Here is a 20677-nt window from a genome sequence, read left to right as displayed (position 1 = left end):
CCAATTCTGACACCCTGCTCTAGAGCTCTGAAATTCCATTGCGAATAAAGCAACACCCACCAAAGCCCTCTATCTTGTATTGGTGTTTACCTACAGGCTCCCAGATAAATGGAAGTGATTTTTGCATGATCTTGCACAAATAATAATAGCACATTAAGGTTAAATACTCCTAATTTGTGCTTGTTTATTTGTTTATTTCCAGGCTAAATAAGTTGTAGGCACCACCTGCTAATGACCTTGGAGATTCCATGATGCCCTCTCTCGTTTTTTTCTTACAATGGGCCACAAGTTCAGAAACTAAAAAGATGAAAAGTAGAAACCACATAGTAAAAATACAGAGCCAGAAATATTGAGAATATAATTTATGGAAAATAATATCATATCCTTCTTTAAAACTATTTTTTTCTTTTTCAACCAGTAATATTACACAAGGCTAAAATAAAGTAAAAATATAATCGAGCACATAAAAAACTGATTTGCCTAGGATCCCTTTCAGCCGTGTCATCAGCAAGAATAGCAAATACTCACGTTTCTATTTGTTGCCCTCAACTGACATGGTTGGTCGTTTGTTTTGTTTTAAATAAAATGGGGAAGCAACAAATATATTAAATCCATCTGCAAAAAACCCATATTTGCATGTGGAAAACAAATAAGTGGGTGCCTGAATGGGTGATTAGGCATGCAATTGCCCATCTGCACCCAGGGCCCCAGCCTCCCCGCAGGTGTGCCTGCTCCTGCTGCAGGAGCTGAGAATCAGTCGGAGAGCTCTCCGTTCTGGAGGGCGACAGACAGGAGGGAAACCAGTGGCCTCCGCAATTGAACCTGTTCTGAGCTGCCCACCACTACTGTCCCAGCTCCCCATCCACTGCCTCTGTATCTTAAAGCTGAAAAATCAGAAATACCTTATGCCATCCTTCTGTTAGATTTCTTTGGATTCATTAAATCGCAAAGGCAATTTGTTTTCTGAGCATCTTCGATGTGTGCTTAACAAAAACTTGTTGTTGTAACTATTTTTTATGAGCATGGGTGACCTACTCTTCTACACTCCACCTTGGTCACTCTGTTCCAGCCATGCTACCTTCGCACTTTTCTGGAATGTACCTAGCACGCTTCTGCCTCAGGGCCTTTGCAATAGCTTTCTCTCAGCCTAAAACATTCTCCCTGCTCTAATCTCAGGTTCACTGCCTCATTTCATTCAGGTCCCTGATCAACTCTACTCTCATCAGTAAAACCTTCTCAGACCTACCCTCTGGACTCTTAATTGCTTTATTTTTCTTCTGAAAATAGATCACAACCTAAATAGCATATATTTACTTATTAGTTTGTGTATTATCTGTCTCCATCAAATAAAACAGTTTGTTTGATTTTGTTCACCTTTCTATACCTAGCCCTGGAATAGTGTATAGCACACAGTAGGTACTCAATAAACATGTGTTAAGTTAATGAGTCATCATTATTATTTGCAAACTACTACACTAGGCACCAAGGGTCCTCTTAAGAAATAACACAGGATTCATGCTCTTAAGAAACTTCTATGACCTAGTAGAGAAGGAAGGCTAAAAAAATCTGCTTATATGGCAAAGCACAGTGACATGAATATTCTACTGGATATATACACAAAGCATTCTGATAGTACAGAAAAAGCAAGCTGTTGAGCTGTTGACAATAGGGTGATAGGAGAGGGATTGAGGGGGGCCAACAGAAAAAATTCTCTGGAACTATCTTTTTAAAACGCACAGAAATCATCCTCAAAAATACTTTCAGTACAAAAAAATATGAAGACATCCTCAGTTAGCCTCCTTTCCTTCATCAATAATGCTAAATGGAACAGAAGATTGCCCAAGATAAGTCAGCATTTATGTTTGCCAAGACCATGAAGAAAGGACGAATCACTTTCCTCTGTAAAGCTTTCATTTTAAAATGGAAATTATTTAAATGCCCACAAAATGGGCCTTCAGAAAATTCCAGACTCTCCAGACAGGGAGGACCTTAAAGAACAACCAGTCCAACTTACTCTCTCTACAAAGGATCTGTCGGTATCAGCCTCTACCTAAATATCTGCAAAGACCAAGTTTGTGCCCCCTTCCACTGCAGCCCCAGTCCATTCCCTCCAACTCCATCCTCTTTCTTTCTCTCCTCCATTCTAACCACTTCCCATTTCTTTTTTCATTAGTTAAAGGCTCTGGGTTCCCGTGCCATCGGCCATCCTAAACTGCCCACTTCCTTTCTCTTCTCTATCTCTCTCTCACTGTTCCTGCTCCAAGACTTTTTTTTTTTTTTTTTTTTTTTTTGCAGCTGACCTAGTACTCAAGCAATTTAACTTCTGAGAGCATGCTTTCTGGGGTTGGTATAGGGACACAGAGGATCCAAAGAATTCATGGGTTAATGCTGTGAGCCCTGACCCAATAAGACCCTGACAGTCAACTAACTTTGTGACCTTGACGTTAAAATGTCATCTTTGACATAAAGTAGAACAATGTAAATATTATAACTCTTTGGAAAGAAAGAAGACAAAGAGGTGAAAGGCATCTCCTGATTCACTCCAGCCTTCTGCATCCAAAAAAGCATGGCCCCTGTCATCCTCTTTATCCCAGCTTCTCAACTCCCAAAGCCAGCCTGCAAGGATAAATGCAAGATTAGAATATGCAGTTTTTATCTCTATACCTGATAATAGGATTCTAGCCACTACTTGACCTTGGGCGAGACACTTAAAGTCAGCAAAACAAAGCATCCCAAAAAGTAAAACAAAAAGAGATGTCTAACTAATCCAAAAATAGCCAAGAGACCCCTTACATGCCTCCACCTTCCCTTCCCCACCTACAGCCATTAGCCATTACAGATATGGCTAAATGACTGACTCTTACTCACTCAGTCAGGATACAGCTTAAGAATCCTTCTCAACACTGCATCTCAGGGAGCCGCTACCAATACACTATATGGCCACATAAAATGAAATCCAAATTACTTATTATTCAGATGAAGAAAAGTTAAGCTCAAAGATGGCCCATGACCTCCTCAGGTATCAGTGTTAGGAGCAGAACCAAACAACAAAGGGCCCTCCCCCATTCTCCTGAGTCACTTCTCCTCTTCTAATCCTGATGTCCTCTAACTATTCCTTGGAGTGGGGATGAGGAGCTTGCAATTGTATTAAGTTCTATAAGAAATGCAGATAAAGTAGGGGCAGAGCTTCAGAGAAGGCTTGGAGGAAGAGGTGCCTTTGAGCTGGCCTAAAGAAGTTTGCTATCTTTAGGAATCAGTGTGCTTTTATATCTTTAGCAGAAGAAAATTCAGGATCAGGAAAGCATTTCTAGTAGAAGGAACAGTATAGGTCAAGGAATAGTGAGGACCATTGTATCCTGAGAGGATTCTGGAGCTGCTGAGCAGAGCAGGAGCCATAACAGAGGCCATGGAGGGTGGCAGGGGAGTGGCACCAAAGAAGATAGGACAAAATTAGAAGAGTAAACCAGTGTCTTTGTGGTGTTTTAAATGCTGATCTTTTTAATTGACTTAGAGACCATAAGACTCAAAAATGGGAAAAGAAGATTTGAAGAGAGTGGAAGGAAATTAAAGAATATACCTCCCTTTCAATGGAAAAAGAACCTTGCTATAAAACTGCACTACAGGAACACTTTCATTATGTAAAAGCCTATTTTGTTTTCATGTCATCCTTAGATTACATCATAGAGTGGCTACAGCCATCTCATACCATATTATAAATAAATCACTAGCTTAATCATAGAACAAGCCAGGGCCCTAGATTTAAAAGGAAATATTAGATCATTTTTAATAACTGATATAATTCGAGCCAGTCATCATAGAAGCAGGGTGAGGTGATGTCATCCCAAAGAAGTCCAAAGAGAAACCAAAGAGGGTCAGCACTGGACCAGTCCCAGAGAGCTTCCATTTACAAAGGAGAGGTGGCTGATGGCAGACGAGCAGAGCTCATCCTCTGGAGAGACAATCTTGTAATCTTTCAAGTAACAATGCCCAAGAGGCCTTCTTCATGAAACACAGTGTATGATCATTTTGTTCCCAGAACTACTGTATTTCCAAATACCAGAAAACATGGGCATATTATGATGTTTGTATTCATGTCTTGGGAGCCATTGAGCAAAACTGTAAATGTTAAGGCTTTCAGTTGTTCAAGAAAACATGAAGTCTGATGGCGATATATGCAAATGCTGCCGGTCTGCTCCAGGCCGAGGGGATAGTACAAAGTAGGGGCTCTGAGATAATGGCCTTGTAAAGGGAAGAACTGAAGGGAGTTTCTACCAGATATAGACTATGAAGGAGACTAGAAACTTAACATTTAATGGGTACCCACTGTACACTAAGAACCATGCTCAGTAGATACTTTATATGTTATGCTGCTTTGTGAGCACAAAAAATAAGTGTGAGGTAGGCTCGTCCCATTTTTTTTCAGGTATGGAAACCAGTTTAAGAAATGACTAAGTGACTTAAGATTAGGCAGTTAACTCATGATTGTCTTCCTAGCCCAAATTTTGTTTGACTTTGTCTTCACCCAATTAAAACTATTTTCTACAATGGACTTTCAATGAAAGTCAAAGAACTGATAAATATTTTATTTTCAGATTGAATATTTTATTAATATAGTAGTTGTCTTTGTACATAAACACTTTGAAAGCACTAGACGTATAAAAACATTGAGAGGTGAAAGGAGCCATGGAATGAGGAACAGTATTAGCCTTCGGGCCAGTGAGTCTCAATAACCAAAGCTGATTTTCCTTCTTTTGACAACAAAGCTACTAATGAGCTTGACCATAATTTTAAGTCCCCCAACCATTTCCACTGATTTCTTCGGAATGTTAAGGTGGACTCTAAGGGAACCTGTCATCTTCTATAAAATGTACTGCCAAGCTTGGTTTTATAAAAAAACTGCTTTGGTAGGGGGAAGAGACAAACGTTCTAGAAAAGAAATTTCTGCCAGACAGAAGGTATTGGCTGAGGTTTTATGTCTGATCCTGTCAGTCTCATGGTAACGTTGTATATTGGCTCACTGTTCTTAATACAAATGTTATTCAGAACTGCAAAGATACACTGTCTGAGCCAAATAATGTTGATTTATACAACTTTTCAAGATACAGCAAGACCCAACAGAAGATGAGACCCTGAAATTTAACTAAAGCGACAACATAAAGGCTCAAGACTCCAAATTTTAACCTCTTTTCCCCAATCTGTTTCTGAGACAAAAGAGGTTGCATAAAGCAGAGAAAATATGCTTAACAGTTGTATGGACTGATTATGAAGCAGAGGCTGTGCAGAGAGATAGAAGGGAAGCACTGGGCCAGAGTCGAAGGAGCCTTACGTGGTTCCTCCCACGTCTACCCATGGCTCCGTGGCCCCGAAAGTCTGTCCCCTCTCTGGGTCTTGGTGTCTCACCTGTACCATAAAGAATTCAAGCAAGAACATTCAAATATTTCCACCAAAGCAACTCTAACTGCTAATGAGGGTAAAAATGTAGAGAGATGGGAGCACAGCATTAATTGGAAACTTGTGTTTTTCCTCTGAAAAACCATACTAATGTTGTACTCTATGCTATTATATATTAATGCTTATATTAGGATTTTAATGGCGTTTCCCCCACAAAATTTTTCAAATAAAATTGATTCACAGAGGTGTACTGAGTTTATTCAGTGGTTCCGTGTAACTCATATTGCCACCTTATCACATGCCATGTAACCTAGGTAGTCCCTGAGTTGGCCCCCTATAAGTCCACCTTCTAATTGCCATCCCCACGTGCAATCTCTCTCCTTGAGAATGGGCTGGACTTAGTGACTTCTAGCACATAGACTGAAGCACGAGGAACAATGTGTATCCCTTCCAGGATTAGGTTACAAACGGCCATGGCTCATATCTGGGGGACTCTCTCTTGCTTACTGGCTCCAAGAAAAGCCAGCTGCCATGTTATGAGCTGCCCTAGGAGAGGCCCACATGGCGAGGAACTAAGGGTGGCCTCCAGCCAACAGTCAGCAAAAAACTGAGGCCCTAAGTGTAACAACCCATGAATAACTGAATCTTGCCACAATCACCACAATCATGTGAATGAGCTTGGTATGCATCTCCTCCCCTCAACTGAGCCTTCAAATGAAACTGCAGGTTCAGCAGACGCTCAGGCTGCAACTTCGAGAGACCTTGAGGTATCCATCCAAGCCGCTCTCAATTCCTGACTCACAGAAACTGTGAAATAATAAATGTTTTTTATTTTAAGGTGATAAATATGTAATCTGTTATGAAGCAATAGATAATGAAGATAGCATCCAACTGTGAGAGGCTCAGTCCTCGATTACTTTAATGGCCCCCACCAACTCCATTGCTTTTCATGAGGTCTGGGGAGTACCTCTAAGAGATTCACTATCAGAAACTCTCAGAAGAACTCCTGTCCTCCAGAATTCAGAGATGCTTTCTGGTTTGGTAACATATACCCAGGCATGCTCTGGCCACGTAGAGATGACCATGAAAATGTCTGTGCAGCTCAAAGTCAACATGACACTTCCAGCTGTAGTACATTGATGGGAAATGAACCAAGTATTGAACCACACATGCAAGGTGAGAGATTCCTTACATGTCCAGTCATATTCTGCTATCAACTACATCTACCCTTAGAAACTGTCCAGACCTAGTGAGCCAAACTATGGCCACAGGTGCACCCTGGACTTGTGTCATAAGGCTTTATGGCTCACTGAGAAGTTCCGAGATCAGATCACCTCCTCCTGGAAAACTTCCCCAATGTTCTCAATTCTTTCCACTCTCCCAGCCTTTCATCTAAGCCCATGAGATTTGAGGTTGCAAATTACTTACCTTGATTTCCCGAGCACCTAATGTGAGGCCTAAAATATATCATAATTAAAGAATATGTGTTGTAAAGATTACCTTTCTAAGGTATATTTCATTCTCATGTGTCTGTCATTATCTTCAACTAGACTATAAGTTTCTCAAGGTCATGGAGTATGCCAAATTCACTGTGGTGTCCTAAAGATCCCAAAGTTCACTGACTTCCAGGCAAACACTGGGATCAAGGCAGAGAATAAGCACACTCCCTGTGAACTGGAGGCAGACATTTAGCATCAATCTACAGAGAACTCATGAGTCTCTCCATCCATTCATATCAGACCCCCTCTACTGCACAGTAACCCACTAAGGGGAAACCTGAGCATTCCTGACCTCCTAGAGCCCTCCCCAAGGTAGAGGGACCTCCACTATATTCAGGTCAGGAAACAGAAGACTGTGTAATTAGGAGGTAGGAAGCAAGAAAAGGGGCGGAGGGCGGAGAGAGCTCTTTCTTTTACTTTCATGGACAGCAAATGCCTCCTACAAGACAACCCTGGGTTACAGAAGAGCCACAGAGTTTCAGAAGGCTGGATGAGTCCCTGCTCATACCCACTAAGTCCTTTTGTAATTTTCGAAGCACTAACATAGAAACAATGAGAGCTGACTAAGCAGATGGTCACCCATGCCCAGAAACCACCTGACCAAAGAATTGTAGGGAGCCAAGATATTTACCTCTGAAAGAGAAGAGGAAGTGACCAATGCTTTGTTTCCGGGAGAGACCAATACCTGATCCTTCTGAGGACGAAAAAGGAAATATTAATACCAAAAGCCCTATACACTAGTATCAACAGAGAGAAATAATTTCCTTCCTGACTCCCACTGGGCTAGTCATGCCTGGAACAGAAGGCGTGATTATCTAATCAAGCAAAGCAAGAGCCAAATGGCTAGCCTAGACTGCAGCCTCTAGGGGAGTTCTCACTCACTGATACTTAGTCTCTCATCTACATCCCTCCACTTCCTGCTGCCTAGAGCAAAAAAAAATCTACGTAAAAAGTAATAATAATATGCTATTTCATGTCAACTTCAATCACCATCATTAAGTAAGATTTCAGATCTTATTCCTTTCCGAGACTGAGAGCAAATTAGTGCCCATCTAATCCCGGGGCTTTCAGGGTTAGGAGGAAAGACATACATACACTGAGCATAGACTATGCAGCAGGCATGGCGCTGGGGACTGCACATTAAATCATCTTATTTTTCTGTATATTCAAGATGAGTCTTAACTAAAGAATGAGACAACTGTTAATAACCTATCGTGTATGCACCACAATTTATATTTTGCAAATCAGGTTGGTATCTATCAGCCCATTTGCTCTAAACAAACATGAGAGGTACGCAGGGCAATGATTATTATTCCTAATTCTCAGATCAGGGAAATGAAAGCAAAAGGAGCTTATTTTTCAAAAGCTGCTCATCTAATAATTGACAGACCTTCTGAAACCCTATCCTGCCATACTTGCTGCTTTTTTTATGAACTCACAGACTTCTTAAGCCACACTGGTCCCAAAAGCCTATTTCTGTCCAGTCATTTGTTTCATTCTCATAAAACCATGCAGTTCAGCCTCATCTGTGCTAGAATTCCTCAAAAGCTCCAACAGAGAATTGTCCAGGGCTTAATTGGAACATCCTCAGGAAATGGTACACTCACTTTGGATTTTTCTTTACATACATGAAAATGTACCTGCACCTACCACATGCCAGAGATCTCTCTATACTCTGGGGAAACACTCATGAACAAGAGCTGATGACCCTCTTCTGACAGATTTTATATTCTAAGGGGCCATAATCACGTGTGCCCTGCATCTCGCCCTCTCTGGGGCTTCATTCCTATAACAGTTCCTGATAGGACACCATTTCCAGTCCCCTCAGTATCTTTATGTGGAGAATCCAGTTGGCTGAAGTCCACATCAAAGGATGAGGCAAAGACTAAAATCTGACACTCTAGGGAAGCTTTGACAGGAAGATTAAAGGATGCACGGTCACCCACATAGCTTTAGTCCTCTCCCCACTTTCTAATGGCATCCAGATATACTTTTGAGGGACCACCACTTCTCCACTTTGAGGCTGTCATAAAGTTTAAGCAGGAGTGTTTCAAAATTCAGAGAACCTGATTCACACATATCAATTAGAACAGTGTCCTTCCTCCCTGTGGCCTCAGTGACTGGTGCAGGAGTATGCAATTATCCACATCTACAGGGATATCGAAAATAGGGCTTTCTTTTCCCAAATGGCAAAGAGGCAGCCTATAGCCCAGGTTCCAGCAAGCAGCCACCTCATACCATAAGATGAAATATACTGACGTGTTAGATGAAGCCAACACACAGTAGAGGGCAGAGCAAGGAGACACGGCCGAGGCCTGTTCAAAGTAGGGCTGAAGCCCTACTTCTGGACTTTCTGATTTCCAGAAGGACCCCCGCCCACCCACCCACGTTGTTCTATTTAATGCCGCCTAAGGCTATATCAGTGTTTTGGAAGAGAAAAACCACCGTTAGCTCAAAATTAGCTTCTAAAAAATAAAAACTTCTGCATCTCTTACAGCTCACTCCTGTTAAGGTACTCTCCTCCATTCTGTCATTACACATTAGATTTTTTTTTTAATTCAAGTACAAAGCTTCATGTTCATTACAATTTAATTTCAAATACTGAAGAAAAAAAAAACTCAAGAGGTAGAGCAGAAAACAGAAATTCACATTTGATGCTTAAAGTATATGCTTGGGGCAAGGCATTCAAGACCATGTTTGAAATTTTAACAGGCTAAAATGCTTAAGAGTCAAAGCAATGGTTTCCAGCCTTTTACCTTATGCAGATCCATATGTGCTCAGAAAGCCAGTTGTTCTGTTAAGATACATGGATTAAGAAAAGAAAGGGTGACAAAATGCAACTACAAATTCAGCCACACTTTTAAATGAAATTAGGTTTTATCAATCACAGCAGCACCTGCTCTGTTTTGGAAAACTATCTCATAAACAGGGTAAGGCATATTATTTATTCAGAATAAATACAGTGCTCGGGGCACATATTGACTGACCCTCAGGATGAAGACAACAGATCTCGAATTCTAAATAGAAGCCTTTCTCAGAATTCCCCAGCTATTTTCCTCAAGTCTCCCATAACCGCGGGTGGGCCACACCACTAATTATTTTTACCATACTTCCTTCCTAGAACATGTTGTTCTATTCTAACCTCTAAAAAGAGGAATTCCAAAAAATAAGGAAAAGCTTACCTTACCTGGTCACCATCCCCCTATACGAGTGTGAAACAAGATTCAAATTCAGATCCCAAAGAAGCTCTAGGAGGCTCTTTAAGACATAGGTTCATATTCTTTGCCTAAGCAAGGTTAACCTCTTCTACCTCAAAGGGGTGTCATGAAAGTAAAAGGAGATCACAGAAGCACCTGGTCCAGGAGTAAACATGTCACCCAATAATATGACCGTCTTTCCTATAAATGTCCGTAACACGGTTCATTGACATTTTCATTTTGGTCTTTCAATAAAATAAAAAAAATAAAAAAATAAAAAAAATTCCCTCCATGCCAAAGGAGAAAGAAGCAATATAATTATTGGCAATCTGAAATCATCATTAATCCACACTTTCTTCCAATTTCTCTTGGTGCTACCTTCCAAGAGCTGAATCCTCCCTTTTCTTTGCCACACATTTTATTAGCATTATTATATTTCATCCACTGCCAATGAAATCAACTCAAAAATAAAAGAAAGAACATTTCAATCCTTCTCTAGTTTTTAGTACACCCTAATTATTAGTGCCCATGCTTTAAATGGAAATCACTTATTTTTAAAAGTCATTAAAACATTCACGTTGATTCTAAAAGGGAAAATTCTTTACTGCGTAGGACTCAACAATTGAGGAAAAATATCTTCCCTCCAGTGAGTGCCCAGTAGAACAATGAAAAAAGCCCTAGACTGAGAACTAGGTGATCGGATTCTGTCTTCAGGTCTGTTTCTGAGTCTCAGTTATCCCACCTGTGGGAAATGGGAGAAGGAGGTTGCTTATGATCTCTAGGATCTTACCAGCTTCAGAACTTCCCAGGCTTATGAACTCACTGAGAAGGTATAGAGGTAAGCCACTAGATTTGTGGGTTTCAATCCCGGCATCATTTCCAGTATAGCCTCCAATCAACTCCTGGCACTTTTATTTCACTAATCTGTCTCAGAACAATGGGGAAAAAGGATGCTAGTACCCCAGTGTTCATCCTGGGAAAACAGTTTCATGGTAATATCAGAGGTGAAAGAAACAGATAAATTAGTTAGATATTCACATTGTATGCAAGGAAAAAAAAAAAAAAACAGCAAAACCTGAACTACAACATATAAAAAGAGACAAGGAGTATGAGTTTGGAGTCAAATTTTTAACTGCAGGCCTTAGCAAACTCTCTGAACCTTAGTTTCCTTGCCTGAAAAGTAAGAGCCAATGAGCAGCAGCAGAGCTGGAAAATCTCAACACTTCCCAGTAAGTCCTCATTACAGATTTCATTTCATTAAATGCTATTACTATTTGGCTAAGGATGATGCAATATATATTTTAACATACACAGATGCCAGTGCAGTAGGTTATTATAAAATGTGTCTTTCACATGCAGGAGAAATCCACATACCAGAAAAACTACTACTCCCATTTCAATTGCCATTTTAAGCATTATTGAATCAACCATACAATTGTGCCATGTATTATTTTCTCATTCGGTCTTCAAATAGCCATGTAAGATCAAAGTCGACCCATCTCTTCCAGTTGATGGGAGGTGAAACTGGGGCCAGAATAGGGAGGTGGCCATTCCGGGAGGAGCACACCACAAGGTGCAGGCAGTCCAGGGCTCCAGTCCAGGGCTTGCTCTCCTGGACCCAGTTACTTTGACAGAGGAGCACAGCAAAACTCTGGGCAGAGGGACTTGCCTTCAGTCACATAATCGGCTTTGGAGCAAAATCAGAACTTTCACACTCAGGCCTCCAAACACCTGCTTCAAAGCTTTCACAGAACAGCCCGACGGCAGAAAGAAATTAACTTAAAAAAACGGAGCATAATCGAGATGAGCCCAGCAAAGCAACAAGCTTCCATAATTTCAAACTTCCTAAGAAATGGAGTTTTAGGAAGCAAACAATAGACCTGTGGACAAGGATGTCTGACTTCCTTGACTTCTAAACTTGACTGAAAGGCACAGTTCTCCATCGTGGCCCTAAAGCAACCTCTCACACACTTGCCAACTTCCCTCCATGCACAAATAAAGTGGCCTCCCTCTTCCATAGTCAACTTTTCTTTTAATAATTTTTTTTCTTTTCCATAAAGAGAACAAGCAGCTTTGCTAAAGAACCACTGTGAAATGATTGAAGTTCCCATGCAAACAAACCATTAGCAGAGTTCAAATGCAATTTAAATTACCAGTTGTTAAAATGCTCCTCAATTTCGTGGTAAGTTTCCAAGGAGAATTACATGCTATATACTATTTAATTGGTTGTTTTCTATTTTTTAACATCCATTTATCCCCCCCACCACCCTTATATTTCAGAAGTGTCTATAAAAGCTTCCCTTTAAAAATTTTTACATTGTTGAATAGATTAAATCTAAAGATTGAAAAGTATCAGAGAAACAGCTGCAAGATGACGCAGCTCAGTAGAAATTGATGGTTTTGACACCATAAAACAAGCATAATTTTGAAATCTTAGAAGTCACTTCGTAGGCCGTCGTCACGCTTTATAGGTAAAGACACTGACGCCACAACAGAGAAAGGAGGGGCTGACCTGAAGTCCTCTCACTGGTCAGTGAGGGATTCGAGATGAGAACCTTGGCTCCTAACCCCTAGCCCTACGCCTCCTTTTCCCACCACCACACGGTTGGAAAAGACGATGAGAAATACTCAATGAATTTTCTACTCATAATTTAAAAAATATACATAGAGTCCTCTTTAAATACATTCCTGACCTCAAAAGTGAAGACGGGCAAAGGCAAGTATCTCCTCAAGCAGGAGAAAAATACGTAAAGGCTGATGAATGAGAAGTAGCTCAAAATGAGCAGATTCTTGGCAAGGAAGTCAAGACGCTCATCTAGATTCATTAATCAAGTTATGACACATCAAGACTGCTGATTTCCACTGTTTGATCTGGTCCAGAGTTAGTGGCTGCCCCAGGAGTGAGAGGATAAAAGAGCAATAAAGTAAAGGCAGGTGTTGTCACACCTATAAATTGAAAGGATTTCTAAAGAACATCGTGAGTACAGGATGAAGTTCAAGGCTTTGATACTGGACTTGTATCAATTATGTATCCTCTCTGCGTTCAGGCTTCCCTGTCTGTAAAATGGGGCTAATCTCACTTACCTGTCAGGGGGTGTATAATCATGTCCTGGCATTCCACATCCAGCATGCACAGCACAGAGCCAGCAAATGGTATGCATTAATTAATGTTCACCCCCTTGACTGCCAAGGTTTCTATCATTTCTCAAAGCCTAGGATTCTGTGGTTCTAATTTATCTGGACTACAACTGAATCCCACAAGCCATGTATGTTCCTTAAGTCTGTTAGATGTTGTATGTCCCTTGACTATAAATTCATTTATTTTGTCATTCAAGTTATTAAAACAAAACAAAACATGTACATCAAAACTTAAACATCCAAGCATTTTCCTTCAAAAGCATACTCTGGAACTGCTATTTAAAAATGGCCTTCAAACTAAATCGATGAACCACGCAGCAGTAAAAATCCCAATTTAACATCCAAATTCTCATCTAAACTTTCCATCATCCAATTGTCCATTGAGGAAACTAAGGGTCAAGGAGGTTAGGCAAGATTTCGAGGCTAGGAAATGGTAAAGCCAGGACTTGAACCCTTGTCTTCAAAATCAAGCTCTATGACACAGGTTTTATTACTTTCACCTACAACTATACTATGGACAGTGATTCTGCTAGAAGCAGAAACATACCTTTCAAAAAACTTTTCTATTTTCACATTTCAAGGAGATTTGGGCTTAAAAAAAAAAAAGGCTGAACTTTCAAACTAAAAAAATATCTATAGATAGACATTTTTTAGTCTATCCAGACCCTTTCTGAATTCCACCTTGTTGTTATATTCTCAAGTGAAATAAAAAGCTCAGAGCCCTGGCATTAAGCAGACATCTCTGGGTATGTGGGAAGCAGGCCTGAGAAGGGTTAGCAATGAGCTGATATCAGGCTAATTCAAAAGCAATTCAAATGGCTGGGATCATGATCAAACAAATCATGGGCAACCCTAGTATGAGCTTCTGAGCACTCCCCAGCGCATCTGTTAGCTGACAGAACATCATGTGCCCTGAATTCAGAGGTGCACGAAACAGACATTTACTAGAACTTCCCGTTCTTAGCAAAGCACAGTATGGACCTAGCAGTTGTAGGTACTAAGTTAGACATGCCTTGAGCTCTCAAAGAGCTCCAAGGCCTCACTGGGGACATGCCTGAATACACAAAACAGAATGAAAGGTATGCAAAGCACAAGTACATGCAATGTCATCATTTTGAGGGTCTGGAAGAGCTGTTCAGATGACTTCTAAACTGAGCCTGAACACCCAAGAGGATTTCCATGCATGAAGGGGAAGAAATAGGCCCAGGGAACACGATGTGCTAAGGCCTTGAGGAGGATGAGTTCAGGGTGTTCTTGGGGAAAGTGACTAATCTGGTGAGGCCAGTGGCCGAGGACATGGAAGGATGCGGTGGGACATGAGGCTGGAAAGGAATGTTGCGGCTAGAACATGGAGGACCTTGTGTGCCAGGCGAAAACCCTTGGATCTCCGGACTCATGGGTACTGCATTCTGGGAAATGACTCAAGCGAAAGTTAAAAGTCCTTTTAAAGAACTGAATTCGCTTCCATAGTCAGCTTCCAAGCATAGCAAGGGTGAGAGTGTCTAAAGAAGAGTGTCCTCTGACGCCATCCACACAGAAGTCAGAAGAGTAGGTGGCTGTCAGAGTTGTCCCAATCCCACACCTCCATGGACCCTTTCCTCTAGTCTGGAACTCTCACTCATGGAAGACCCAGGAAAGAAACTAAGTATCATGTCCCAAGCGAGATTTCCACTCTAGCTTCAGGGAAATGCCGGCACCACCCAGCTTCGTAGATCAGAAGAACATAGACTGAACCCAGGCCCGACCCTCTTTCCTGATACTGAGAAAGCAGGAGCCAAAGGCCTAGGCCTATCCAGCACATACTGTGAGTGCCCAAAGCTCCACGTTTCAGAGCTCCCGCCAGGCCCGGCACCATGTAACTGGAGCTTTCGACTAGTATTGAGCCTGCACTGATGTCAGTACTTAAGTTGTATGGAATCCCATCCCTTAATGGAGACTTTGTAGCAGGTCTCAGATGTCAAAGACACAGGCAAGATGTGAATCCCTTCCTGCCCTTAAGGAGTTCCAGTCTAGGAGAGATAAGACATCAACATAATAGGAGATGGCAAGTGCCTTAGAAGAAGCACAGATGACAATAAAGATGAACGTAACAATCCTCTGACTTGGTTTGAGTGTTTTTACCCATTTAACAGATGAGGAAACTCGGGCTCAATCGAGTTCACACAGTTAGGAAGCATCATAGCCGAGATTCCATACTCATAAGCACCGGAGTTTTCTCTATTGTCTCACAGCCCACTGTGGTATGGGTTAGCAGAAGAGAGAACAGAGAAATCACGTTAGTGTGTGAGAGTGCGGACGGTGGGGAGTGTGGATGATGGGAAGCAGATGATCAGAAATTACTTCATTCAGAAAGTGTCATCTGTGCACGAGTTTATAGGAGGTGCAGGAGGTCTATGGATGAAGATAAGAGAGGTCCCCTCAGGCTAAAGGAACAGCACAGAGGTGAGAAAATGCAGGGCATTTGTGGGGAATGGCAGGGAATGTGGCCGACTTAAGGAGGAGTAGGCAGGAGCATCGAGGAAGTTCACAGTGAGCACGTGCTGCTGTCTGGTCATGATGTGCCCTGGGTCTCAGAGGCAGGAGTTTTTACTTAATGCCAAAAATACTAGGAAAATGTTACAGGTGACAAAATAAATAAACTTACAGTCAGGGATATACAGATGAATATACTAGGAAAATAATAAATGCTCCAAAGCAGAACTGTGACATAGTTTCAGCTTTACTTTGGATTCTGGGCTCCAATGCTAAGGCATTGTATTAGCTTTTCAGGACCTGGGCCAAAATCAGGAATAGTGGACCATCAGGTCCTTTCGGGTCAAAATGCAGGTGGACACTGTTCCTTGGCAATGACTTTGGGGTCTAGGGCTTCTAATCCTATTTTGTAAATCTTGACCTTGTTTAGAAGATTCCCTACAGATCATTAAATGACTCCCAGACCCTAGTTGGAGCATAAGTTCTCCCAAGGTGGTGAGCAGAGCATAGAGAACAAGTCACAGGATCAAAAGACCCGCATTCGAATTCTTGGATTCTCCATAAATTAACTACGGAATCCTGAGCAAGTCACTTCCTTTTAACAAAGGCAGTTTCTTCATTTTAAGATGGAAACAATCACACTTACATAGCTAGGTTCTTGTGAGAATTAACAATTAACTTGTGAGATTAAATATAAGGATATGTGTTTCCACATGCAGGCTGACATGTTTAGAATAGGTGATCCCCCTGAAAGCCGCCATGTTGATAGGGATAGTGCAAAAACTGCCTAGTCCTCCTGGTGAGGTATCTAAATCTGGAGCTGTCAACAATTTTTCCCCCTCTTGAAAATTGAGCTGTATTCCCCAGGCAAGTCATTACATCTTTTTGTGCCAAATTGTTTTCATCTTTTAAATGACCCAGTAATCCCACTTTGGGCAATATACATAAGGGAATAATCCAAAAGGAAAAAAGAAGGCAATTTGTTTGAAGATGTTATTCATAGTGCTATTTCTAGCTCTTTATATATCCCTCTATTATAGCACTTATCTCACTGTGCTGTAATTATCCACTCCCCTTCTAAACGCCTCCAAATTATCTTTGAATCAATCCCCAGCACCTAGCACAATGCCTGGAATACAGTAAGAACTCAATAAATGTTTGTTGACTAAATGAATGGGTAATATGAAAAAAGTTTTAAAAGAACTCCGAATGAGTCAAAAACAAAACAGTGCTTTTAAGAGATGATATTAAAGAATCTTAAAAGAAAAAAACCTGGTGACTACAGACTGCAAACTACTTGAAGAGGAGTAAGTGATGAAGCCTCAGGAGTGAATTTCAAATGATTTAGTTTATAATCTCTGAGCATCTCCAGGCTTAGGATGAGTGTAGTGCAAGATTGCCATGAGACACCTAAGGACATGAGGTCACTTGTGAGGTCATTTTGACTTGGTGGCCAGGGCACAAGGCTCTGTTAGGAATCTTGGATTCTCACCAACTTACACTAACTAAATTGTCTAACTTCTCTAAGACCAGTTTCTCCACTGAAAAATGGAGCATTTTCAGGAAAGCCCAGCCCATCAAAAGGAATGACAGGAAGCAAGCAAATGGAAGAGGAGGGTTGGGAAGTCCTCTTGAACCAGGGTCCTCAAGCTAAGGTGGAACTTTGAAGCCCCAGCTTTTCCGGGCTTCCACTACACCTTCCGGCCCCATCTTACAGGGTGGTTGATTGAAGGCGCCTCACCAGGGACTTTACCGGAGGCTGGAATCTCTGCGGGAACAGATGACAGATCAAGGGAAAACACCATATTAAATATGGCCCATAAAGTCAACATCACTCTGAATGTTCCGTATTCTTGGTGGGAAAGAATGCTTTATACAAATACCAGGGGAGAGCAAAGGAAGCGGCATGTTCTCCAGGGCTTATTTTGGGGCATTCCAGCAGCTCTCAGCCAGGAAGCCAGAGGCAGGAAGCCATTCCTTGGCCAGAATCTCAAGGTTAGAAACCAAAGTGGAGAACATGCAGACTCCTCAGTCCGGATCACCTGCAAGTCTGTGCACCCCCCACTGCACATGTTTTCACCTGCACCAGGGTCTCCCAGATTCCTGTCCCATTTGATAGTTCCCTGAAGGAACTGCACTTGACATCATGTGGATAATCGCTCCAAAACACATCATGAACCCACCGACTTCTCTCTGGCCCAACTTCTACCGCCCTAATCAAAGTAACCACCACCTCTCACACGGATGATTCAAGAGTCTCCTCCTAACCTTGCTTCTATTCTCACCCGCTCCTTACAATCCATTTTCCCCCACACCAGGCAGAATGGAACTGGTAAAACATAACTCAGATGCTTCCCATCACACCTAGACTCAGGTCCAAGCTCCTGCTCTAGCTTACTAACAGCTACCAGCTACCAGCCCCTCCCCACTCTCCTCTCAGGCTTTATCCCTTGCAGCCCACTACCTGCTAGCATGCTGTGCTCCTTCAGTTCCTCAAACATACACCTATTCCCATTCCACCGCCCTTCCGCTGACCATATACCCTCTGCCTGCAATTCTCTTCCCCTGACTTTTACATGTCTGGCTCCTTGCCATCCGGATCTCGGCTTAAACAATCACCTCTCAGAGCCTTTCCTCCATTCACTCAGTCAGAGCACTCCGTGTGAATCTCTGAAGTGTTACTTATCGTTCTCTACTGTTTACACGTTCATTTATTATCTGCCTCCTCCATACACCCTTACTGGAATGTAAATCCCAAGGGATCATTGTTCCGGTATCTCTTTCTTCAAGCTAAACCCAGTGCTGGATCATCATCCAGAACAGTACACAGCATATAAGTGGAAATCCATACAGATTTAATAAAATTTGATGAACACATGCCACAGATGAAAGAAACCTTACAGACTGCTGAAGGGCAAGTAGCCCAGCCCTGTTGCTAACATCTTGAGCTTTAGAACCCAGCATGGATCACTAATGCTAGCATTGAGGAGCTGTGGGAGTTTGGGCAAGTTTTCCCACTTCTCTAAACCTTACTTTTCTCAGGTAAAATGGAGATAACAGCACCTGCTTTGTGGGAGTGCTGGGAGAAGTGAGAAATAAATCATGTAGAATGCCCAGTGCAAGGCTTAGCACAGACAAAAACGTTCACTGTCATCAACAACAACCCCACCTTCCAGGTAGGAAAACCAAGACTCAGAAAGGTGTATTCATCATTGCTCAAGTTAAATAGTGAATGAGCAACAGAACCACATCGGAGACACTCATCTTCAGTCTCCATCCACTGCTCCACAGCCCAGCTGTTCCTTAGACATAATAATAACAAAAATGCCTGATATCATGTTACTGATTTATATACTTTGCCAGAAAGTATCAAAAGTACCTGACTAAAGAGGCACATAGTTCATGACTTTTTTTTTAAGTGAAAAAATCGGGGAGGGAGGCAGAAAATAAGGTGAAGGAAAAGTATAAGAGTTAAAAAAAATAAGGCCAGACATCCCATACCATTTGCTAGAGGTGGACTTCAATTTGGCTGTGAGATTCTCAAAGGCCAATACAAAACAGAGAAAACTACCTGTGCCCAGTCCTCTGGAACACTTGGTCAGCGAAATGTCACAGCAATGTGGGAGGAGGTACTGCTACCCAGTTAAGACTCCCTCTGGTCTTTCATATTCAGCTAAAATCCAGTCTCTGCTTACTTCTGATCACATCCACTCTGAAGTCACACTATTGCATCCAAATCCCAGCTCCACTACTGATGGTGTGACTTTGGGCAATTTACTTAACCCCTCGAAGCCTCAGGCTCTTCCTCTAAAAAAAAAAAAGGTGAAAAAAAATGGTGCCTAAATAGATTTTTTTAATGTGGTATATACATACAAAGTATACATACAAGGGAATATTATTCAGCCTTAAAAAGAAGGGAAATTCTGACACATGCTACAACATGATGAACCTTGAGGACATTATGCTAAGTGAAAGAAGCCAGTCAGAAAAGGATCAACACTGTATAATTCCACTTATATGAGCTACCTATAGTCTACTCATAGAGAAAGAAGGTAGAATGGTGGTCGTCAGGGGCTGGCGGGAGAAGAGAATGAGGAGTTAATAATTAAATGTGCACAGTTTCAATTTTGCAGGTGAAAGGAGTTCTGGAGATTGATTGCACAACATGTGACTGCACTTAACACTACTGAGCTGTAACTTACGATGGTTAAAATAGTAAATGCTATATTATGTGTATTTTACCAAAATTAAAAATAAGATCTAAAAAAAAAAAATTGTATGTACTCACAGTTAGCTGAAGTGACTCTGATTTATGTCAAGTGCTTTGCCCCATGCTTGGCACAGGGAAGCAATCAATTCACATCAGTTCTCCTTATTAACAGGAATAGCGTTCACACTGATAACTACCAACCCTAACCCCTTCGTGTCCCTGTCCATCAGCACCACAACAGGAAAACATGCCAAGCCTTCATGCTTCAAGGCAGCTTCCTCCCACCTCGTGAGCTGGGCCTCCAATCCCCACCCAGCCACAGGCCATAGAGGAAGAGTCAGGTTGCTTGCAGGTACCTGGGAGTTCTGCCTCACCAGGGCTTCCAAGCAACTTAGAAAGCTGCTTTTCTTCCCTTGGACACTGACTGGAACAAAGGTAGGTCTCCGAGCACTTTCTCTACTCTATTAAAATCTGCCACCTAATGCTACTGGCATCAAAGTGCTTCCCCAAAAAAAATCATCATCTTCTCTGCATTGGAGAAAGGGACCCCCAAGTTGATCAGAAACTGAACTGACCACCAAGAGTTACTCATTATGGCATCGGTGAACTGTAATGGGGTGGTGCTCTCTTGGTCTCTATCAAATGCTGCCACTGCATCAAAGAAGGCTAAAAAAGTGTGTGTGTGCATGCGCGTGCACACACGTGTGGGTGTGTGTGTGTGCGCGTGTGTGTTTAAAATCTATTCAGAATCAAAGCTCACCTTTGAATGG

General features: G+C 41.8%; 1 protein-coding gene across 15 annotated transcripts in view; it reads right to left on the bottom strand.

Moving 5' to 3' along the window:
• The window catches only part of LOC107505903 (LIM domain containing preferred translocation partner in lipoma), a 607668-nt gene that overhangs the window by 534030 nt on the left and 52961 nt on the right, over positions 1 to 20677 (bottom strand). For 3 of the 15 annotated variants that reach the window (XM_036219273.1, XM_036219275.1, XM_036219276.1), the window contains exon 1: positions 529 to 7579. The exons of 7 other annotated variants lie outside the window; for them this stretch is intronic. The gene's annotated coding sequence lies outside the window, so the exon portion shown is untranslated. Of the gene's footprint in view, positions 1 to 528; positions 7585 to 17412; positions 17466 to 20677 lie in introns of those variants that run through there. 5 more of the 15 variants (XM_036219279.1, XM_036219281.1, XM_036219274.1 and 2 more) reach the window with 4 other exon arrangements.

This window comes from Rousettus aegyptiacus, unplaced genomic scaffold (genome assembly GCF_014176215.1).
Source record: "Rousettus aegyptiacus isolate mRouAeg1 unplaced genomic scaffold, mRouAeg1.p scaffold_m13_p_4, whole genome shotgun sequence".
Classification (NCBI taxonomy): Eukaryota; Metazoa; Chordata; class Mammalia; order Chiroptera; family Pteropodidae; genus Rousettus; species Rousettus aegyptiacus.
This window is presented reverse-complemented; position numbering and strand designations above follow the sequence as displayed.